Here is a 23,448-nt window from a genome sequence, read left to right on the forward strand (position 1 = left end):
GTCTGTCAGCGTGCATCGGATATCCACAGGCAACAGGTTGCCACAGGTGGTGGGGTGGCTACACATCCCCCACTCACCAGACTAGAGGGACTACTAATAAGTGTTATGGCTCCAGCTCGCTAACAACAACAGCAGCAGCAGACATGCATTATGATGGAGGCTGGAGCCACGCAGCAGCAAGACTATGAGTGTGCAGGTAATATGCCATATGTAAAGTTGACTGTTGTGTACACTGGTAGTTAATGCATGTGTGAGGTGTGTCCTTGGTTTGTAGCTGTCATCATAGTATTTAATGTGCAAGTGTGATATTCTCAATATCAACAGCTGACCTGTGAAAGGCGACTGTTGTACTACTGACCTGTATCATACTCAGTAACAATGGCACAGTTGTGCCCACTGACATTAGATTCCTCACTTCTGCAGGTCCATCCGGTGTTACAGCAATGCAGCCTATCCATGCTGGTGAGTGTGTACTAACAATTCCTTTAATAGTCTTGATAGTAATAGTAATATTAGGCTCACTGAGTAGTGCTCTGTGTATGCATGCAGGTGTGTCTGTGTCTGTGTGTTGATATCTCGCATACTGAGTAGTGTGCAACTGTGTGCAACTGTGTGCAACTGTGTGCATGTGTGCATGTGTGCAACTGTGTGCATGTGTGCATGTGTGCAACTGTGTGCATGTGTGCATGTGTGCACCTGTGCATGTGTGCATGTGTGCACATGTGCATGTGTGCATGTGTGCATGTGTGGACCTGTGCATGTGTGGATGTGTGCATCGCTGGTAATATTGTGTAGACATTGTAAACTGTGTTTCCTGTTTCCCTCCCACAGGTTCTGGTGCTGCTCTGGTGTCATGCAGCAGGGAACCTGAATCAGGTGCCATGGGTACTGATAATGACGACATCTGTGTAATGGCACAGGAAGGCATGCCAGGGTCCATCATTGGTCAGCCAATTGACAGTACACAGCTGTCAACCCCATCAATGTGCACAGTTATCCTGCCAATACACCCTTTGTCACCAATGTCCCTAGGTGATGGACAGGATACAGTGGGCATTGACCAGGGTAATGTGGTATCTGTGGCACATGCGTCCCCACACAGCAGCCATGGGCATGGCCCTGAGATGGTACCACACAGACAGATGTCTAGGGGTTCTCGTGGGAGCATCCGTGGGTGTACTGCCCCTGTCAGATGTGCCCACAGAGGTCTTACAACCTCAGCTATGTTTCGGGCTGTCATGCAGGCACAGTCACGTATGGAATGGTACACCAAACAGGGTCTGAGGGAGCTGACAGCATGTCGCACAGCCATGACTGACAGTATGCGTGACATTGCGGCTGCCATCCGTAATTTCACCAATGTCATAGACAGACGTTGTGGGGACATATTAGACCGGTTCCACAACTACATGTCCATGAGCCAGGGCGATGGTGGACAGCTGAGGCGTCGACGTGGGCATATGCAAGCAACAGCAGCAGTCGGCAGTCATCGTGGATGACAACAGGGCCGCGGCCACCCCCATAGTGCCAGCAGCAGCCCCAGCAATGCTGGGTCTGTGCTGTCATCAGACCGCCCCAGGAGACCATGTGCATGTGGCTCTGGCCAGGCCCGACAGGGATCTGTGTCCAGTCAATGAACACCTGCTTCTGATGACAGTACCCAGTCTGGGTTGGTACCGGATACGGTCCATACCACCCCTGCAAGGCACAGGTACCGTGTCCGTGGACAGAGACACTGATCTGTATGACCTGGCAGGTACAGTCTGTGGCTGTCCACAAACACCAGTATATGGCAGCCATGAGGTGGAACTGTGTGCATCCATACACACATGCGAATTGACAACACCTAGGGCTACCGCATACATGCACACACTGCATCAACATTGCCTTACCTTGTACTGCTGTCCCTCACCAACACACATACACATACATGTCAATTGGTGGTATTGGTGGCTGACTCAGGCATACCAAGTTCACACCCTGTGCATATGATGAAACTGTGCCACCTCCTGCAATCTGTAACATCAGTGCAGGTACAGGTTAACATGTTGCTGATGCACAGGGTGACTACATAGACGTGTAGTAATAGTATCATGTTGTTAACAGTACTGTGTGCTGATATAATTGTGGGTATATCCCAGCATGCCTGATGCAGTAAGGGTATGATTGTCATGTACTGTTGTCTACACCCATGGTAAGTACCATAGTGTATCATTTGCACATGTTGGCATACTGGTGGTAAGGATGTCAACAGAAGGCTACATACATAGGTAGCACAGGGGATAAGGTAATGAAAGTATTGATACACACTGATGGACATGTAAACTGCAAGTGGCATGTTGCCCACACTGGACTCTGCAATGCGGATGTATGAGGATGTTGATATGTGTGCAGTACTACACGACTGGTACAGGACACACAGGAGCACCCTAGCACTGCAAGCTCACATTTCATACCATGCTAGACAGCCCCAACACACAAAACTAACTGTCACAGGACGGAGAGTCCCCATACATGTCAGGGATACTGTGGTGGCAGGACAGGTAGCATACATCCTACTAAGTATGGAACCACTGAGTGAAGGCTCAGTGTCTGTTATTTGACATGTGTATTACTGCAGGTATGAGCACCTGGGTTTCCATCCAGTTATTGTACATCCTGACGGTACATGGTCTGTACACTTGTGTGCGCTGAGACTGGACCCTAGCCATCTGACCTGTGTATTTCCATGTACAGGTGTATAGTGCCTGCATATTTGCACTGTTACCTACTGGAAGTGGTACAGCTTGTTTGTTGTACAATGGACTACATGCAGCCCTGCTTACTGTAGTTTTGTTTGCATGCATGTTTGCTTGCAGTTACCCTGGAACACTGATCCCACCTGCAATGCAGAGTTACAGAGCTTCTGTGGACTCCTAGTAACATCTGCATAGCTTACTATATGTATGCCCATGTCTCACTTGACAGAACGTCACTGTTTGTCCTGTTCACATGTATGTTGCCTGTGACACATTGCATATGACTTACCTGGCATTTGTCCACGTGAGCAGTCATACATGCCAGTGCTAACTAATCACAGACACTACACCCTCACAAACTCACCTTCTGTTGAACCACCTGCTCCGCTAGGGATGACTTGCACCTGTCACCCCTGGGCTTTCGGATATTGGCAAAGTCTCTTGCTACCCCCATAGTGGCTTTTTTAGGCAAGGCTCAAAGGACAAACCCACCTCCATAGATATCACAAAGGATAAGAATAAGAGTAATGCTACTCAACGCCAGAAGTCTAAACCTCAAGATGCATGCACTCAAAACTCTTCTTAGCATGGAGAACATCGATATCTGTGCAGTAACAGATACCTGGTTCAGGGCTACCAAGAGCACCCCAGCACTACCAGGTTATACCTCATACCATGCTTTTCAGCCCCAAAACATGGACCGAACCACAAAAGGAGGGGGAGTATCGATATTCAACAAAGATACCCACACCTCCAGGTTGGTGTCAAAGCATGAAGCATCAGATACTATCCATGTGCAACTAACAGTGGGTAAAACTGCCTTCCAGGTTATAGCCTGCTACAGACCACCCTCCCAGACCCAGGAACCCCACTCGGCCTACCTGAGAACACTGGAAAATATGAAGGTCTCTCCAAACACCATTATATTGGGCGACTTCAACTAGCCAAACATAGACTGGGAGCATTACTCTAGCTCCAACACCCTAGCCCAAAGGTTCCTTGAATTTATAAACTCAAATGCTATGGAACAACTTGTTACCACTCCCACAAGAGGGGAAAACATACTGGACCTGATTATCACCAACATGGGGACTCTATGCTCCAGACCAGATGTGTATCCCTCACTGGTAAGATCAGACCATAAACTAATCTCACTGGAGATTCACATCCCAACCCCACCCCCTGCCTAGAAAACCACAGTGAAGACCTTCTCTAAAGCAAATTCACACTCCTCAAAACCGAGGTGGAATCCTTCAAAGCCCCCGGGCCTGTGGAAAATACGGCCCAGACGGCAGAATCCTCTATAAATGCATTCTATGGACACCTTCAGGAATGCATGGATCATGCGATCCCAAATAAAACCAAGACCCAATCCTCCAAAGGCAGACGTCCTGTCTGGTGGACCCCAGCCATAAACATACTATACAATAGAAGGAGGAAGCTACTAAATGATAGAGCAAAATCCCAAAAAGGGACTGCATCACTGATCAGTATTAGCAAAAAACTATGGGCACTCATAAAATTGTCTAAGGCCAGCTTCGAGAGGAAATTGCACAGGACACTAAGGATAATCGCAAGTCTTTCTTTAGTTATGTTAGGAACCTGGGTGGTAATTCCCAGATATGCTCAGAATTAGTCCAAAATGACAAAATAAACACTGAACCCACAGACATTGCCAACATCCTAGCTGACAGGTTCAGCGGAAACTTCTCCCCACCCTCCACACCAAAAGGGCAAATATCTATCCCAGCAGAGTGCTGCCCCCCTGACATCTCAGATGCTCAGGTAAGAGCCGCCCACTCCAAAGCAAAAAACACAGCATCAATGGGACCAGACAGTGTCCCGGGCTGTATCCTACATGAACTCCAAGAAGAGTTAAACCCAAACATAAAACTACTGTTCAATCTCAGCCTTACTACAGGATATGTGCCCAAAGAGTGGCGTACAGCAACAGTGGTCCCTCTCCATAAAGGTGGTGCCTCAACAGAACCTGGAAACTATCGCCCCATAGGCCTGACTAGCTTGGTCTGCAAAGCTATGGAAAGGATCATCATGGACCTCATAAATAAAGATATTGGGGACCTACAGACACTGGGTCCTACCCAGTTCGGCTTGGTTAAGGGCAGATCCTGCCTCTTAAACCTGGTTGATTTCTTTGAAATGGTCACCAAGGCCATTGACGAGGGGAAGGTGGTCCACACAGCCTACCTGGACCTCGCAAAAGCCTTCGATACAATACCCCACTCGGGCATTATAGAGAAGCTCATCAGCTTAAATATAAACCCCTATGTCACTAGATGGGTTGCAAACTGGCTCAAGGACAGAACCCACATAGTTAGAATTGCTGGAGCCATGTCAGACTCCAAAACAGTCACAAGTGGTGTCCCACAAGGCTAAGTCCTGGGACCTCTCTTGTTCGGTATATATTTCTCGGAGGTACAGGCCAACACAGAAGGACTGTGGCTGACCAGATTCGCAGATGACTGCAAACTGGCCGCCATAATCGACTCTCCAGCCAACACAAGCATCCTCCAAAAGGGCCTCATAGAAACAGACAACTGGTGCCAGAGCCATGGCCTCAAGCTAAATGCCGAACAGTGTATAGTCATCCCCTTTGGCAAAAACAAAGTGCCCACAAATTACCACATAAGTGGTAATCCATTAAGTACAGAAGAAGTAATTAGGGACCTGGGGACCCAAGTTGATAGCAATTTCTCATTTGACAACCACGTGGCCAAAGTGGTTAGAAAGACATTTTATATAGCCCACCTCATCATGAAGAGATTCACATGTAGATCAGGGGAGGTCATTGTGCCTCTTTACTCATCCCTCAGCAGGCCCATAATTGAGTACAATGCCCCTGTTGGGATGTACCTTACCAGACACCTGCCGCAACTGCAAAGACCCCAAAAGTACCTCACCAAGAGGATCAAAGGGCTCAAACAGATGCCATATGCTGCCCGGTTAAAGAAACTCCAGCTCTACTCAGTGGCATACCGCCTGTTCAGAGGCAATCTGTGCCTGACGTATAAAGCCATGTCCAACCCGGAATTAATGGACATGCTGCACCTCAGAATATCCAAATACCATTGAGCTACGCACTCGAGAGACTTGAACCTCAGCACTGAAATAAATAGGACATGCTGGAGGGACAGATTCATAACCCAGAGGCTCCCTTCACTCTGGAATACAATCCCAGTCCAGGTTAGGCAGAGTCCCTCATTGACTCTGTTCAAGAGGAATCTTGATGAGTGGATGGGAGATTGTAGGTTTACCCCGGGTATCACTTCTGTGTCATTGTTAGACAGAGGCACAGTATACTAACCTCGGAAAAGGGCATAGCAAATTAATTTAAAATGGGTGGCGAAAGCCAAACACATTCTGGCTAGGCTTATAAATGCCCTAGGGCAGATAGCCTAGTATGAACCTATGAACCTATGAACCTATGAACCTATGTACCTTGTTCCCCATTGGCCCTATGTGCTGTTAATCACCATGGCAATCACAATACTATGGTAGCATGTGCAAAGGTCACTTGTCAGTCACCTCTATGGTACAGTTGTGGTATATGTGGGCCATGTGGCAATGTCACAGCTGCCACATGTACACAGTCAACCCTCTCCCCTACACATGGATGTACAACACATGTATGAGATGCAACCACATAGCCAAACTGGGGACTAAGTACTCTGAACCCAGTCAGTAAACCGAAAAACAGTCGTAAATAATAAACAGCAAATAAAGATAGTGAAACACAGAAAACACAGCCAAAATAGCGTATACCTATTTATTATCCGCTTTCGTACCAAACTTCAGTACGAAAGCGGATAATAAATAGGTATACGCTATTTTGGCTGTGTTTTCTGTGTTTCACTGTCGCCTCATTTGCTTTATCTGGACTTTTGTTTATTTACTCTGAACCCAGTACTGGCATAACCTGTCAGGTGGCATGAAATACTACAGTGACTACAATACCAGTCTGATGTAGACCTACACTGACAGCAATCCAAACACATGAACACACTGGGCCATTCGTGGAGCCTCAGAATAGCATCCTGCCTGAGCAGCAGACACCTCTGCAGCTGGCACACAGGCATACGTTAAGCCAGAACACAGCACATGCAAAACATAGCACACAAATCCTGTGTGCCAAACAGTCACAGCCTATACAGCTAGACAACACACCTGCTACAGTTGTGTTAGGTACCTTTATTGTCCGGTACAGTGAGGTCCCGCTCACCAGGCTGGACAAGATGAAGGTCACAGTGATATGCCCGTGGGGCACTATGGTCCACCACATAACATAGGCTTACAGGTCAGTCAGAGGCATGGACACATATGACTCAGTCATTGTCCATGCCACTATGGCTGACCAGTGATGTACCTCCCTGGACTACATGATAGGGAACATGGAAGGGCTCTCTGAGCATGTGGCACAGGCTGGTATGACCCATGGAAACTATTGAAGGTCACAGGTACATATGAGTATTTGGCACACATACATCATCTGTGTCCATTGCCATTACTGGTTTAATCAATGTCATGCATTATTGTGAACAACAACCCACACACATGGGCATTCTGTGTGACAAAAACACACGTGGCATGTGTGGAATTCAAAGCCATAACTAACTGTGCTATGACAGTAGTGAGAGACGCAGTAGCAGAGTGTGCTATTTGCATTACTGGGATATTTGGCCTCTTCTGCTGTACTTGTAGGGTGCTGACATCATCTCTGTGTAGAGATTGGAATATGCAGCAGCTGGTGTGTTGTACTGGTTGGCAAAGGGTCAGTTCTCTCACACATGCAATTGCACACACCCTACTTCCACCCCACACACATGGGCATTATGTGTGACAAAAACACACGTGGCATGTGTGGAATTCAAAGCCATAACTAACTGTGCTATGACAGTAGTGAGAGACGCAGTAGCAGAGCGTGCTATTTGCATTACTGGGAGATTTGGCCTCTTCCGCTGTACTTGTAGGGTGCTGACATCATCTCTGTGTAGAGATTGGAATATGCAGCAGCTGGTGTGTTGTACTGGTTGGCAAAAGAGTCAGTTGTCTCACACATGCAATTGCACACACCCTACGTCTACCCCACACACATGGGCATCCTGTGTGACAAAAACACACGTGGCATGTGTGGAATTCAAAGCCATAACTAACTGTGCTATGACAGTAGTGAGAGACGCAGTAGCAGAGCGTGCTATTTGCATTACTGAGAGATTTGGCCTCTTCCTCTGTACTTGTAGGGAGCTGACATCATCTCTGTGTAGAGATTGGAATATGCAGCAGCTGGTGTGTTGTACTGTTTGGCAAAAGGGTCAGTTCTCACACACATGCAATTGCACACACCCAATTGCACACACCCTACTTCCACCCCACACACATGGGCATTCTGTGTGACAAAAACGCATGTGGCATGTGTGGAATTCAAAGCCATAACTAACTGAGCTATGACAGTAGTGAGAGACGCAGTAGCAGTGCATGCTATTTGCATTACTGGGAGATTTGGCCTCTTCTGCTGTACTTGTAGGGTGCTGACATCATCTCTGTGTAGAGATTGAAATATGCAGCAGCTGGTGTGTTGTACTGGTTGGCAAAAGGGTCAGTTCTCTCACATAAGCAATTGCACACACCCTACTTCCACCCCACACACATGGGCATTCTGTGTGACAAAAACACACATGGCATGTGTGGAATTCAAAGCCATAACTAACTGTGCTATGACAGTAGTGAGAGATGCAGTAGCAGAGTGTGCTATCTGCATTACTGGAAGATTTGGCCTCTTCCGCTGTACTTGTAGGGCGCTGACATCATCTCTGTGTAGAGATTGGAATATGCAGCAGCTGGTGTGTTGTACTGGTTGGCAAAAGGGTCAGTTCTCTCAGACATGCAATTGCACACACCCTACTTCCACCCCACACACATGGGCATTCTGTGTGACAAAAACACACGTGGCATGTGTGGAATTCAAAGCCATAACTAACTGTGCTATGACAGTAGTGAGAGACGCAGTAGCAGAGAATGCTATTTGCATTACTGGGAGATTTGGCCTCTTCCGCTGTACTTGTAGGGTGCTGACATCATCTCTGTGTAGAGATTGGAATATGCAGCAGCTGGTGTGTTGTACTGGTTGGCAAAAGGGTCAGTTCTCACACACATGCAATTGCACACACCCTACTTCCACCCCACACACACATGGGCATTCTGTGTGACAAAAACACAAGTGGCATGTGTGGAATTCAAAGCCATAACTAACTGTGCTATGACAGTAGTGAGAGATGCAGTAGCAGAGCGTGCTATTTGCATTACTGGGAGATTTGGCCTCTTCCGCTGTACTTGTAGGGTGCTGACATCATCTCTGTGTAGAGATTGGAATATGCAGCAGCTGGTGTGTTGTACTGCTTGGCAAAAGGGTCAGTTCTCTCACACATGCAATTGCACACACCCTACTTCCACTCGGGTCAGTTCTCACACACATGCAATTGCACACACCCAATTGCACACACCCTACTTCCACCCCATACACATGGGCATTCTGTGTGACAAAACCACACGTGGCATGTGTTGAATTCAAAGCCATAACTAACTGTGCTATGACAGTAGTGAGATACACAGTAGCAGAGCGTGCTATTTGCATTACTGGGAGATTTGGCCTCTTCCGCTGTACTTGTAGGGTGCTGACATCATCTTTGTGTAGACACTGGAATATGCAGCAGCTGGTGTGTTGTACTGGTTGGCAAAAGGGTCAGTTCTCTCACACATGCAATTGCACACACCCTACTTCCACTCGGGTCAGTTCTCACACACATGCAATTGCACACACCCAATTGCACACACCCTACTTCCACCCCACACACATGGGCATTCTGTGTGACAAAAACACACGTGGCATGTGTGGAATTCAAATCCATAACTAACTGTGCTATGACAGTAGTGAGAGACGCAGTAGCAGAGCGTGCTATTTGCATTACTGGGAGATTTGGCCTCTTCCGCTGTACTTGTAGGATGCTGACATCATCTCTGTGCAGAGATTGGAATATGCAGCAGCTGGTGTGTTGTACTGGTTGGCAAAAGGGTCAGTTCTCTCACATATGCAATTGCACACACCCTACTTCCACCCCACACACATGGGCATTCTGTGTGACAAAAACACATGTGGCATGTGTGGAATTCAAAGCCATAACTAACTGTGCTATGACAGTAGTGAGAGATGCAGTAGCAGAGCGTGCTATTTGCATTACTGGGAGATTTGGCCTCTTCCGCTGTACTTGTAGGGTGCTGACATCATCTCTGTGTAGAGATTGGAATATGCAGCAGCTGGTGTGTTGTACTGGTTGGCAAAAGGGTCAGATCTCTCACACATGTAATTGCACACACCCTACTTCCCCCCCACACACATGGGCATTCTGTGTGACAAAAACACATGTGGCATGTGTGGAATTCAAAGCCATAACTAACTGTGCTATGACAGTAGTGAGAGATGCAGTAGCAGAGCGTGCTATTTGCATTACTGGGAGATTTGGCCTCTTCCGCTGTACTTGTAGGGTGCTGACATCATCTCTGTGTAGAGATTGGAATATGCAGCAGCTGGTGTGTTGTACTGGTTGGCAAAAGGGTCAGTTCTGTCACACATGCCATTGCACACACCCTACTTCCACTCGGGTCAGTTCTCACACACATGCAATTGCACACACCCAATTGCACACACCCTACTTCCACCCCATACACATGGGCATTCTGTGTGACAAAACCACACGTGGCATGTGTTAAATTCAAAGCCATAACTAACTGTGCTATGACAGTAGTGAGAGACGCAGTAGCAGAGTGTGCTATTTGCATTACTGGGAGATTTGGCACCTTCCGCTGTACTTGTAGGGTGCTGACATCATCTCTGTGTAGAGACTGGAATATGCAGCAGCTGGTGTGTTGTACTGGTTGGCAAAAGGGTCAGTTCTATCACACATGCAATTGCACACACCCTACTTCCACTAGGGTCATTTCTCACACACATGAAATTGCACACACCCAATTGCACACACCCTACTTCCACCCCACACACATGGGAATTCTGTGTGACAAAAACACACGTGGCATGTGTGTAATTCAAAGCCATAACTAACTGTGCTATGATAGTAGTGAGAGACGCAGTACCAGAGCATGCTATTTGCATTACTGGGAGATTTGGCCTCTTCCGCTGTACTTGTAGGGTGCTGACATCATCTCTGTGTAGAGATTGGAATATGCAGCAGCTGGTGTGTTGTACTGGTTGGCAAAAGGGTCAGTTCTCTCACACATGCAATTGCACACACCCTACTTCTACTCGGGTCAGTTCTCACACACATGCAATTGCACACACCCTACTTCCACGCAACACACATGGGCATTATGTGTGACAAAAACACACGTGGCATGTGTTGAATTCAACGCCATACCTAACTATGCTATGACAGTAGTGAGAGACACAGTAGCAAAGCATGCTATTTGCATTACTGGGAGATTTGGCCTCTTCCGCTGTACTTGTAGGGTGCTGACATCATCTCTGTGTAGAGATTGGAATATGCAGCAGCTGGTGTGTTGTACTGGTTGACAAAAGGGTCAGTTCTCTCACACATGCAATTGCACACACCCTACTTCCACTCGGTCAGTTCTCACACACATGCAATTGCACACACCCTACTTCCACGCAACACACATGGGCATTATGTGTGACAAAAACACACGTGGCATGTGTTGAATTCAAAGCCATAACTAACTGTGCTATGACAGTAGTGAGAGACGCAGTAGCAGAGCGTGCTATTTGCATTACTGGGAGATTTGGCCTCTTCCCCTGTACTTGTAGGGTGCTGACATCATCTCTGTGTAGAGATTGGAATATGCAGCAGCTGGTGTGTTGTACTGCTTGGCAAAAGGGTCAGTTCTCTCACACATGCAATTGCACACACCCTACTTCCACTCAGGTCAGTTCTCACACACATGCCATTGCACACACCCAATTGCACACACCCTACTTCCACCCCACACACATTGGCATTCTGTGTGACAAAAACACAAGTGGCATGTGTGGAATTCAAAGCCATAACTAACTGTGCTATGACAGTAGTGAGAGACACAGTAGCAGAGCGTGCTATTTGCATTACTGGGAGATTTGGCCTCTTCCGCTGTACTTGTAGGGTGCTGACATCATCTCTGTGTAGACATTGGAATATGCAGCAGCTGGTGTGTTGTACTGGTTGGCAAAAGGGTCAGTTCTCTCACACATGCAATTGCACACACCCTACAAAAACACACGTGGCATGTGTGGAATTCAATGCCATAACTAACTGTGCTATGACAGTACTGAGAGACGCAGTAGCAGAGTGTGCTGTTTGCATTACTGGGAGATTTGGCCTCTTCCGCTATACTTGTAGGGTGCTGACATTATCTCTGTGTAGAGATTGGAATATGCAGCAGCTGGTGTGTTGTACTGGTTGGCAAAAGGTCAGTTCTCTCACACATGCAATTGCACACACCCTACAAAAACACACGTGGCATGTGTGGAATTCAAAGCCATAACTAACTGTGCTATGACAGTAGTGAGAGACGCAGTAGCAGAGCATGCTATTTGCATTACTGGGAGATTTGGCCTCTTCCGCTGTACTTGTAGGGTGCTGACATCATCTCTGTGTAGAGATTGGAATATGCAGCAGCTGGTGTGTTGTACTGGTTGGCAAAAGGGTCATTTCTCTCACACATGCAATTGCACACACCCAACAAAAACACACGTGGCATGTGTGGAATTCAAAGCCATAACTAACTGTGCTATGACAGTATTGAGAGACGCAGTAGCAGAGTGTGCTATTTGCATTACTGGGAGATTTGGCCTCTTCAGCTGTACTTGTAGAGTGCTGACATCATCTCTGTGTAGAGATTGGAATATGCAGCAGCTGGTGTGTTGTACTGGTTGGCAAAAGGGTCAGTTCTCTCACACATGCAATTGCACACACCCTACAAAAACACACGTGGCATGTGTGGAATTCAAAGCCATAACTAACTGTGCTATGACAGTAGTGAGAGACGCAGTAGCAGAGCGTGCTATTTGCATTACTGGGAGATTTGGCCTCTTCCACTGTACTTGTAGGGTGCTGACATCATCTCTGTGTAGAGATTGGAATATGCAGCAGCTGGTGTGTTGTACTGGTTGGCAAAAGGGTCAGTTCTCTCACACATGCAATTGCACACACCCTACTTCCACTCCCCACCACCACCACACACACAAACACTTGAAACCCCTATCTAATTATGTTATGACATTCAAGACAGACACATTAGCAGAGCATGCTACTTGCATTACTGGGAGGTTTTTCTTCTCCTACTATACTTCTAGGGTGCTGACATCATCAGTGTTTAGAAAGGGGAATGTGCATCCTGTCGTGTGTTTTCCTACTTGTCAAAGGGGACATTTTTCTCACACAGAATTGCACACACACTAACCCCCCTCATCCAAACACACACACTTGCCATTTGCAGGATTCAAGCCCCTACTTAACTATGTTATGGAACACAAGACGGACGCATTAGCGGAGCGCGCTATTCGCATTGCTGGGAGGCTTTCTTTCTACTGCTATACTTATAGGGTGCTGACATCATCAGTGTTTAGAAAGAGGAATGTGCATCCTGTAGTGTGTTGTCCTAGTTGCCAAAAGGGACATTTTTTTCATACAGAATTGCATACACACTAAGCCCCCTCCACACACACTGAGCATTTGCAAGATTCAAACCCCTACCTACATATGTTATGACAGTCGAGACAGATGCATTAGCAGTGCACGTTATTCGCATTACTGGGAGGTTCCTCTTCTGCTGCTGTACTTATAGGGTGCTGACATCATCAGTGTTTAGAAAGGGGAATGTGCATCCTGTAGTGTGTTCTCCTAGTTGTCAAAAGGGACATTTCTTTCATACAGAATTGCACACACACTACCCCCCTCCACACACACTGAGCATTTGCAGGATTCAAATCCCTACCTAACTATGTTACGACACTCAAGACAGACGCATTAGCAGAGCGCGCTATTCGCATTACTGGGAGGTTTCCCTTCTCCTGCTCTACTTATAGGGTGCTGACATCATCAGTGTTTAGAAAGGGGAATGTGCATCCTGTAGTGTGTTTTCCCAGTTTGCAAAAGGAACATTTCCCTCACACAGACTTGCATACACACCAACCCCGCTCACCCACACACACACTGAGCATTTGCAGGATTCAAACCCCTACCTAACTATATTATGACACTTGAGGGTGACACATTAGCAGAGCACACTATCCGAATTACTGGGCATCTGCTCTGCACCTGCAGTATTTATTGGGTGCTGACATCATTACTTCTACAGAGGTATGCACATGTAGTACTACCTGTCAGGTGGGGGATAGCATATATATGCATTTGCAGCCACCTACTTCAGGGTCAGATATGCACATCGCACTGGCAGGTTATGTTCTATACCATGCTTCGTGACCACAGGACCTGTAACACACAACACAACCAGTTCGGACCACCCCTCCCACATCCAGGACACACACTTTGCTTCCCTGGGAACAGTGCCAAGATATGCAGGTGTTCACATACACCATTCCAGTTGTTAACGTCAGGTACAGGTATGTTGTGTGGGGGAACTACTCAGGCCTCTACAACATTACCCTACAGCCACTACAATTTGTGAGTCCATGTGTTATGGCAGGACCACTCACCACAGCCACAAGGGGGAACACATATTGCACCTGACCATCTGCAACATGGGTACTCACTGTTCCACACCACAGGTAGACCACCATTGTTGATCTCTGGCCATACCCACCTTTCCCTGGACATCCATATCCCATCCCCACCCCCAGGCAAGGTTGTCACTGCAAACAAAGTGTATTTATCAAAAGCAGACTTTACACTTGTGAAGACTGGGGTGGAAGACTTCAAAGGACCAATGCTGGAGGAGTATACAGGCCACTCTGCATAATCCTTGACAATTGCATTCTATGAGCATGTGGAAGGTTTGCATTGATCATGCTATCCCAAATATACCCATGCCTGCTCCACAACAGGACACCTGTCAGGTGTACACCAGCCATATATGAGCTGTCCAACAGACAGAGTGAGCTAATACATTGCAGAGCAGTAGCCCACAGAGGAAGGACATCTCTGAACAGTACTGGCACGACACTTCAATCCCTCATAATCTTCACGACAAAGTGTTGAAAATTGTCCAGACAATGCAGATAAGGCTCCCCTCAGTATGTTATTGACGCCCACTTACTGTTAGAGGTCCTCAGCAACCCTTTTCCAGCACACACCAACAACATGGATGTGGCTTAGCAAATTCAACCCCTGGGATCTCCACTGTGTCCCTGCTTGACAGAGGCACAGCACACTAGCCTCACACGGTGCCGTATGTGACCTACTTTACAGTGGCACAGTAGCCTACTGTACTGGGGAGGCAGATGCCAAGCACACTCTGGCTAAGCTGTCATTCCCTAGGGCAAACAGCCTAGTGTTGACCTCTACACCCATATGTTTAATTATCAGATGCACAATATTTGTTACTGATAGGCTGTTTGCAGGTCTTTATTGCCATAGCATTCCCTGTTTGTATGAACAACTTGTGTATCTGTGGAAGATGTTTGCATATGGGAGGGATCCACTATATCACGTATGTCTCTGTAGTCATTTAACTGTGTGCACTGGGCAGATTGCTGTAATGTGGTTGGTTCCTGGAATAACACGTACAAATACCAGATATGTGTGGCCAAATGCTAAACTGAGATTTGGCCTAAGTGTGTGAGCATGCCCAGTTCAGGCTTCCCATGGCATGTTGTCTGACATATGTTTCATTTATCAAAGTGTGCAAGCATGCCCAGTGTGAGCTTTCCATATGTTGAACTCTGCAGCCCACCACATTTTTGGATGAGTGTGAACTTCAACAATATCTCACGTTTATGGTTGTGTGTTGTGTGTCATGTTGTGAAGTTACTGTCCAACTGCTTTGTGTCTGAACACAACAGGGATTATACTCTGCCTGCAGGGTTTGCATGGGATACTTTGCATACAGTTGTCAACATCCTTTCATACTGACCTAACACTGTAGTACCGTATAGTGTACTGGTTCAGTACTTTCACTGTGGTGGACAGTATCCTGGGCTTTAGTCCTATCACTGCTTTACATTTTCATAGTGAGCACAACAGCCTGGTTAGGGGCCAGTTGTGCACATCTGACGATGTTGCATTATGTTCAGATATGAACTACTTAAACCAGGCTTGTCCACAACATAGGTGTACATTGGCAAACACTAGCGATGTGTCCTTCAACACACATTGTAAGTGGAGTTTGCAATGACATATGTCATGGTTAGTATACTGTGCCTCCGTCTACCTGTGACATAACAGTGATACCCAGGGTAAACCTACCATCTCCCATCCACTCATCAAGATTCCTCTTGAGGAGAGTCGATGAGTGACTCTCCGGCTAACCTGTACTGGGAGTTTACTCATGAGAGGGGGTGGCTTCTGTGTTATGGATCATTCAGCACAGCTTGTCCTATGTATGTCAGTGCTGGGGTTCAGGTCTCTCATGTGCATAGCTCACTGCCATTCAGATTGTACAAGGTGCAGCATGTTCATTGATTCCAGCTTGGACATGGCTTTATACATCAGGCACAGCTTGCCTCTGGGTGGGCAGTATGGTAATGTGTGGAGCTGCAGTTTGTTTAATCAGGCAACACATGGCATCTGTTCAAGCTCTTTGATACTCCTGGTGAGGTACCTTTGGGGACTTTACAGTTGATGGAAGTTTCTGCTGAGGTACATCCCACAGGGGCTATTGTAGTCAATTGTAACGCTGATGAAGGATGACTGCAGAGCCACAATGACCTCCCCTTATCTAGATCTGACAGCCTTCATGATAGGTGGGTATATGGTATGTTTCTGTAACCACTACAGCCACATGTTTGTCCAATGCAGGATATCTATCATCTTGTGTCCCCAGGTCTCTCATTTCATGTTAAGTACTTAATGGGTTAACACCTATGTGGTAATTGGTGGGCACTTAATGTATATCCACAGGGGTTGACTATACACTTTTCGGCAATTAGCTTGCTGGCATGGCTATGGCACCAGTTGTCTGTTTCTATGTGGCCCTTTTGTGGGATGCTTGTGTCAGCTGGACAGTCAGATATGGTGGCCAGTTTGTAGTCCTATGCAAACATGTTCAGACACAGTCCTTCCATGTTGGCCTGTACCTATGGGACATATATACCAAACGGGGGAGGTCCCAGGACCAAGCCTTGTGGGATGCCAGTTATATCTGGTTTGTAGTCTTACATGGCTGCAGCATGTCTGACCATGTCAGTTCTGTCCTTGGTTTGGTTTGCAACCCCTCTACTGACATAGGGGTTTATATTTAAGCTGGTGAGCCTATCTATAATGAACACGTGGGGTATTGTATGGAAGCCTTTGCAAGGTCCATCTACGCTGTGTGGACCACATTGCCCTCATCAATGACCTTAATGACTGTTTCAAATGAGTCAAACATGTTTAAGGGGCAGCATCTGCACTTAAGAAAGCCACACTGGGTAGGGTCCGGTGTCAGTAGGTCCCCAATATCTTTATGTCTGCGGTACATGCTGATCCTTTCCATAGCTGTGCAGACCAAGCTTGTCAGGATTCTGGGGTGGTAGTTTGCAGTATCCATTCAGGCAACACCTTTGTTGAGAAGGACCACTGTTGTTGTACACTGCTCTTTGGGTACATATCCTGTGGTAAGGCTGACATTGAGCTGTAGTGTGATTTGGCATTCCATTCTTCTTGGAGTCCATGTTGGACTCAGCCCAGGACACCATCTCATACCATTGCTGCTGTGTGTTTTGCTTTGTAGATGCTGGCTGTTACCTCAGCATCTGCAATGGCAGGGGGCCAGCAGTCTGCTGGGATAGATATTTTGCATTCTGGGTGGGGGGAGGGGTTTGCACTGCACCTGTCAGGTTGTATGTTGGCAATATGTGTGTGTGTTTGGTATGTTGTTTGTAATATTTGAGTGATTCAGAGCATATCCGTGAATTCCCAACGAGGTTCCTACCATCAGTTGAGAAAGCCTTGTGATTATCCTTAGTGTCCTGTACAATTTGTATCTTCATAGGTTCATAGGTTCATACTAGGCTATCCACCCTAGGGCATTTATAAGCCTAGCCAGAGTGTGTGTGGCTTTAGCCACCCCTTGCTATGTGAATATTATGGCCATTTATGATTCACTTTACTGTGCCTCTGTCTGGACGTGACACAGTGAAGACCCCCAGTGTACATCTACGATCATCCATCCACTTGGCAAGATTCCTGTTGAAGAGTGTCAGTGAGGAGCTCTGCCTAACATGGAGTGGGATTCTGTTCCAGGGTGTAGGGAGCCTCTGGGTCATGTATCTGTCCCTCCAGCACATCCAATTTCATTATGTGTTGAGGTTGACACCTCTCACTTTCACAGCTCCGATGGCTTTGGGTTTTCTGGGGTGGAGCATGTCCATTACTCCTGTGTTGGACATGGCCTTGTACAACAGGCATACAACGCCTCTGTATAGGCAGTATGTGACTGCATTCAGCTGGGGTGTCTACAGCCAAGCAGCATATGACATATATTTGACACCCTTTATCCTCTTGGTGAGGTACCTTTGAGGTTTTTCTAACTGTTGCTTGTGTCAGGTAAGGTACATCCCAAATGAAGTAAAAAACAAAAAGAGGAACCTTGTTGGCAGAAACCACGCAAAGAAAATCCTTTAAGACCTTAACGCTTTTATTAGAACAACCAACAGAGCGTTTTCGCCACGGAACACCGTGGCTTCTTCAGAGATAATAAAATACAAACATGAAATGCTCAGTTTATGTCAGGTAAACCAGGAAGTGACATCTTCCTGTTTCCTGTAATACGGCAGCATAATTTTAAAACATGTACAACTTAACAAGTTGTATTTTTAAAAGTGCATACCAAGCACCAAAAAGAAAACGTGCTAAAACATGGTACATATTGTAAAAAGACCAGTGCAAGTGTCTATCAGATGTTTTATGTACGCAAACCTAAAAAAACGAAAACAAAACAAGGGAAGAACCTCCCCTGCATAATTTTCCTAGATATGCGGAACTAACTAAGCAGACACCTTCAAACCTTGACTTATAACCAAATGGCTAAATTATGTATAGTCAAGAAAAATAAAAATAAAAATAAAAATAAGTATAAAAATAAGGCTAAGAAAACCTTACATGGACTGAATGGGTGTAAAGCCCATACCTCAGTAAGTCCAAGATATGTACATTTGTCCTAATCACGGCAACCTATGTTTTTAATAAAGAAAGGGGGAAAATTCACTAAAACACCCCTAGAGGGAAACCAAGGCTAAGTCTATCGATCAAATACAACAAGATCTACCTAAGGTAACTTTTCAATTTTAAAACGGGGGCTATATTGCAGTTACTGTTTAGCCCAGGGTAGCTAAATGCGTCTAAACGCAACTGCCATTCCAGCTCCTATTTTCCAGAATTAGTGAAAAGGGCCCCCTAATCTTTAAAGTCGTGGTCAATGGCCATGAATTGGAAGCTATGACCTGGGTTCAGGGCTATATGCTTTGCTAGTGCGTTGTCATCTCTACTGTTCCTGATTGCATATAAGTGTTCATACATTCTATCTCGGACTCGCCTGTCCGTTTTCCCAATGTAGAACCCTTGGCAACAATTGCACATAGCAATGTAGATAATTGATCTACTCTCACAGTTGAGAGAAAACCTGATATCATACTTTGTGTCCCTCACCTGGAATGTCTCACCAACACGGACGTTGTTACAAAACTTACAAAACCCACATCTAAACATTCCTCTCCTTTTATGGAATGTCCCTTGGTGTGCGTCTCTTTGTAGTAATTCCTTAAGGTTATTGGACCTTCTAAATATAAATCTAGGCTCACTACCTAATTTTTCGACCAACAAAGCATTGGAAGAAATAAGGTGCCAGTTCTTCCGAATAATGTCCAAAATGCCCTGAGAGTTAATACTAAAAGTAGTAATAAAACTCAAAGAAAAATCGCACTCCAACCCTGTGGGTGTTCTTATGAGGCTCAACTCCTTTATAAGAGGGATCATTTCTTGCCCTATGTTGGTGCTGGAATCATTATATGTAACATTTTGCTGGAAAAGTAAAGGTTTGTAAAAACCATTAATCCTTTTGAGAGTAACTTCCCCTATGAGTTCTAATAGCATTTTGTCGGGATACCCTCGGTTAGTGAACACCTCTCTTAATAAGGAACATTCCTTAGTGAAGTCCACTAGTGTACTGCACATTCTTCCTGCCCTCACCAGCTGTCCTTTCACAATGGACCTTTTCTGTTTGTACGGGTGAAAGCTGGTGAAGTGCAGGAAAGAATTGCAGTATGTAGATTTCCTGTATACAGTTGACGTCAAAGCCTGATCAGTGGTATCCTTCACTAATTTAACATCGAGGTAGTCTATCTCTCTAGTTGAAAATTTAAATGTAAATTTTAAAAACTCAGTTGTAGAATTAATGGCTTCCACAAACTCTGCTGCTTGTGCTTCCGAGCCACTGAACAACAAAAACATGTCGTCCAGGAACCGTGTATAGAATGTAACAGGCTCCATGAGCCCAGGAACCCTTTGCAAGATGTTAGCTTCCCAGTATCCCATGACATAGTTTGCTACTCCAGCCCTCAGGGAGCCCATCGCCACGTTTCTGTAAAAAGAATTCACCATCAAAGGTAAAGTAGTTGCTGGTCAAAACAATTTCCAGCAACTCAGTGGCCAGATCAACCTCCAATTTGGAAGCCCCAAAACCCTTTAACATAGTCCCAATCCACTCCACCGCTTCTAAATGCGGTATAGAAGTATATAGGTCTATGACGTCAATGGTTAAAAAATTGTTACTGTCATTATACGGTACACAATTAACATTGTCAAGGAACGTCCATGAATCCTTACATATACTGGGAATTCCTTTGATGTATTTGTCCAGTATCTGTGTAATAAGCTTCGAGCATGGATAAGTAATGGACGACCTACCGTCAATCAACGCCCTCATAGGGGGATTGTTGATACTCTTATGAATTTTAGGGATTCCGAACATGACGGGTATCTTTGAACAGTTTATGTCGATGTAATTGTACATGTTCATATCAATTTTTCCCATCAGGAACAGGTCCCTAAAATAACCCCTAATTCTCTGGGTGCTACCATTGACTTCATTCTTTGAGGCTGTTGTATAAGCATCACTCTCTAGTAGTAAAGTCATCTTCTCGTTGTATGTTGTATTGTGAAATATCACTAACCCACCACCCTTGTCAGGTTTTAATACCCGTACAGGCAACCGACTGATCTCATCCAATAATAGCATCTGTTCTTTAGTAATATTAAGTTGTTTGAACCTGGGTCTATTATTGATGTTGTTAGCTAGAAATCTAAAGTCCATTTCACAAATGTTCTCAAACAGTTGTAAAGTGGAGTGTAAAGGGGGATTAAACACACTGGCTAATTTTAAATTATTAGCCGTGTTACCTTCTTCAATTAAATTCTCACCATCTATTAATTGATTGAACATCAATTTAAGATTCATCTTTCTCACAAAACACTTAAGTTCTATAATTTCCTTAGCGATACTGCCATTCCTACTCGGAACAAAGGAGAAGGTGACGCTAACCCAGAACCCAGGAGGAGTAATAGAATTAAGGGGTTTGCTAGAGATAAAGGGGGATATGGTAATTTTCAAAATGGACCTAATAGCAATAATAAACAAAATAACCAGAATACAGGTAATAACAACAGTAATTTTTTAGGTCAACGCAGCAGGAAGTCTTATGCGAACAGGAGAAGGAATTAGATGTAACCCTGGGGGCTGATATGCCGGACAGGACTGACCCATCTCCTTCGTTACTGTTGAATATTGATTTACCTGATCAAATTTTGGAAACAGGCCACCCTACCATCCTTACCAATAAAAATGGTGATTTTAAGATTTACAATTTCTCTGACATCACTTTAGATGACCAATTGGTTGAATTATTAGCCTTTGGTAACTCCTTTGTTCCGAGTAGGAATGGCAGTATCGCTAAGGAAATTATAAAACTTAAGTGTTTTGTGAGAAAGATGAATCTTAAATTGATGTTCAATCAATCAATAGATGGTGAGAATTTAATTGAAGAAGGTAACACGGCTAATAATTTAAAATTAGCCAGTGTGTTTAATCCCCCTTTACACTCCACTTTACAACTGTTTGAGAACATTTGTGAAATGGACTTTAGATTTCTAGCTAACAACATCAATAATAGACCCAGGTTCAAACAACTTAATATTACTAAAGAACAGATGCTATTATTGGATGAGATCAGTCGGTTGCCTGTACGGGTATTAAAACCTGACAAGGGTGGTGGGTTAGTGATATTTCACAATACAACATACAACGAGAAGATGACTTTACTACTAGAGAGTGATGCTTATACAACAGCCTCAAAGAATGAAGTCAATGGTAGCACCCAGAGAATTAGGGGTTATTTTAGGGACCTGTTCCTGACAGGAAAAATTGATATGAACATGTACAATTACATCGACATAAACTGTTCAAAGATACCCGTCATGTTCGGAATCCCTAAAATTCATAAGAGTATCAACAATCCCCCTATGAGGGCGTTGATTGACGGTAGGTCGTCCATTACTTATCCATGCTCGAAGCTTATTACACAGATACTGGACAAATACATCAAAGGAATTCCCAGTATATGTAAGGATTCATGGACGTTCCTTGACAATGTTAATTGTGTACCGTATAATGACAGTAACAATTTTTTAACCATTGACGTCATAGACCTATATACTTCTATACCGCATTTAGAAGCGGTGGAGTGGATTGGGACTATGTTAAAGGGTTTTGGGGCTTCCAAATTGGAGGTTGATCTGGCCACTGAGTTGCTGGAAATTGTTTTGACCAGCAACTACTTTACCTTTGATGGTGAATTCTTTTTACAGAAACGTGGCGTGGCGATGGGCTCCCCCTGCGGGGCTGGAGTAGCAAACTATGTCATGGGATACGGGGAAGCTAACATCTTGCAAAGGGTTCCTGGGCTCATGGAACCTGTTACATTCTATACACGGTTCCTGGACGACATGTTTTTGTTGTTCAGGGGCTCGGAAGCACAAGCAGCAGAGTTTGTGGAAGCCATTAATTCTACAACTGAGTTTTTAAAATTTACATTTAAATTTTCAACTAGAGAGATAGATTACCTCGATGTTAAACTAGTGAAGGATACCACTGATCAGGCTTTGACGTCAACTGTATATAGGAAATCCACATACTGCAATTCTTTCCTGCACTTCACCAGCTTTCACCCGTACAAACAGAAAAGGTCCATTGTGAAAGGACAGCTGGTGAGGGCAGGAAGAATGTGCAGTACACTAGTGGACTTCACTAAGGAATGTTCCTTATTAAGAGAGATGTTCACTAACAGAGGGTATCCCGACAAAATGCTACTAGAACTCATAGGGGAAGTTACTCTCAAAAGGATTAATGGTTTTTACAAACCTTTACTTTTCCAGCAAAATGTTACACATAATGATTCCAGCACCAACATAGGGCAAGAAATGATCCCTCTTATAAAGGAGGTGAGCCTCATAAGAACACCCAAAGGGTTGGAGTGCGA

The sequence above is a fragment of the Protopterus annectens genome, chromosome 5.part0 (genome assembly GCF_019279795.1).
Source record: "Protopterus annectens isolate FY-2018-M chromosome 5.part0, PAN1.0, whole genome shotgun sequence".
NCBI classification, from domain to species: Eukaryota; Metazoa; Chordata; order Ceratodontiformes; family Protopteridae; genus Protopterus; species Protopterus annectens.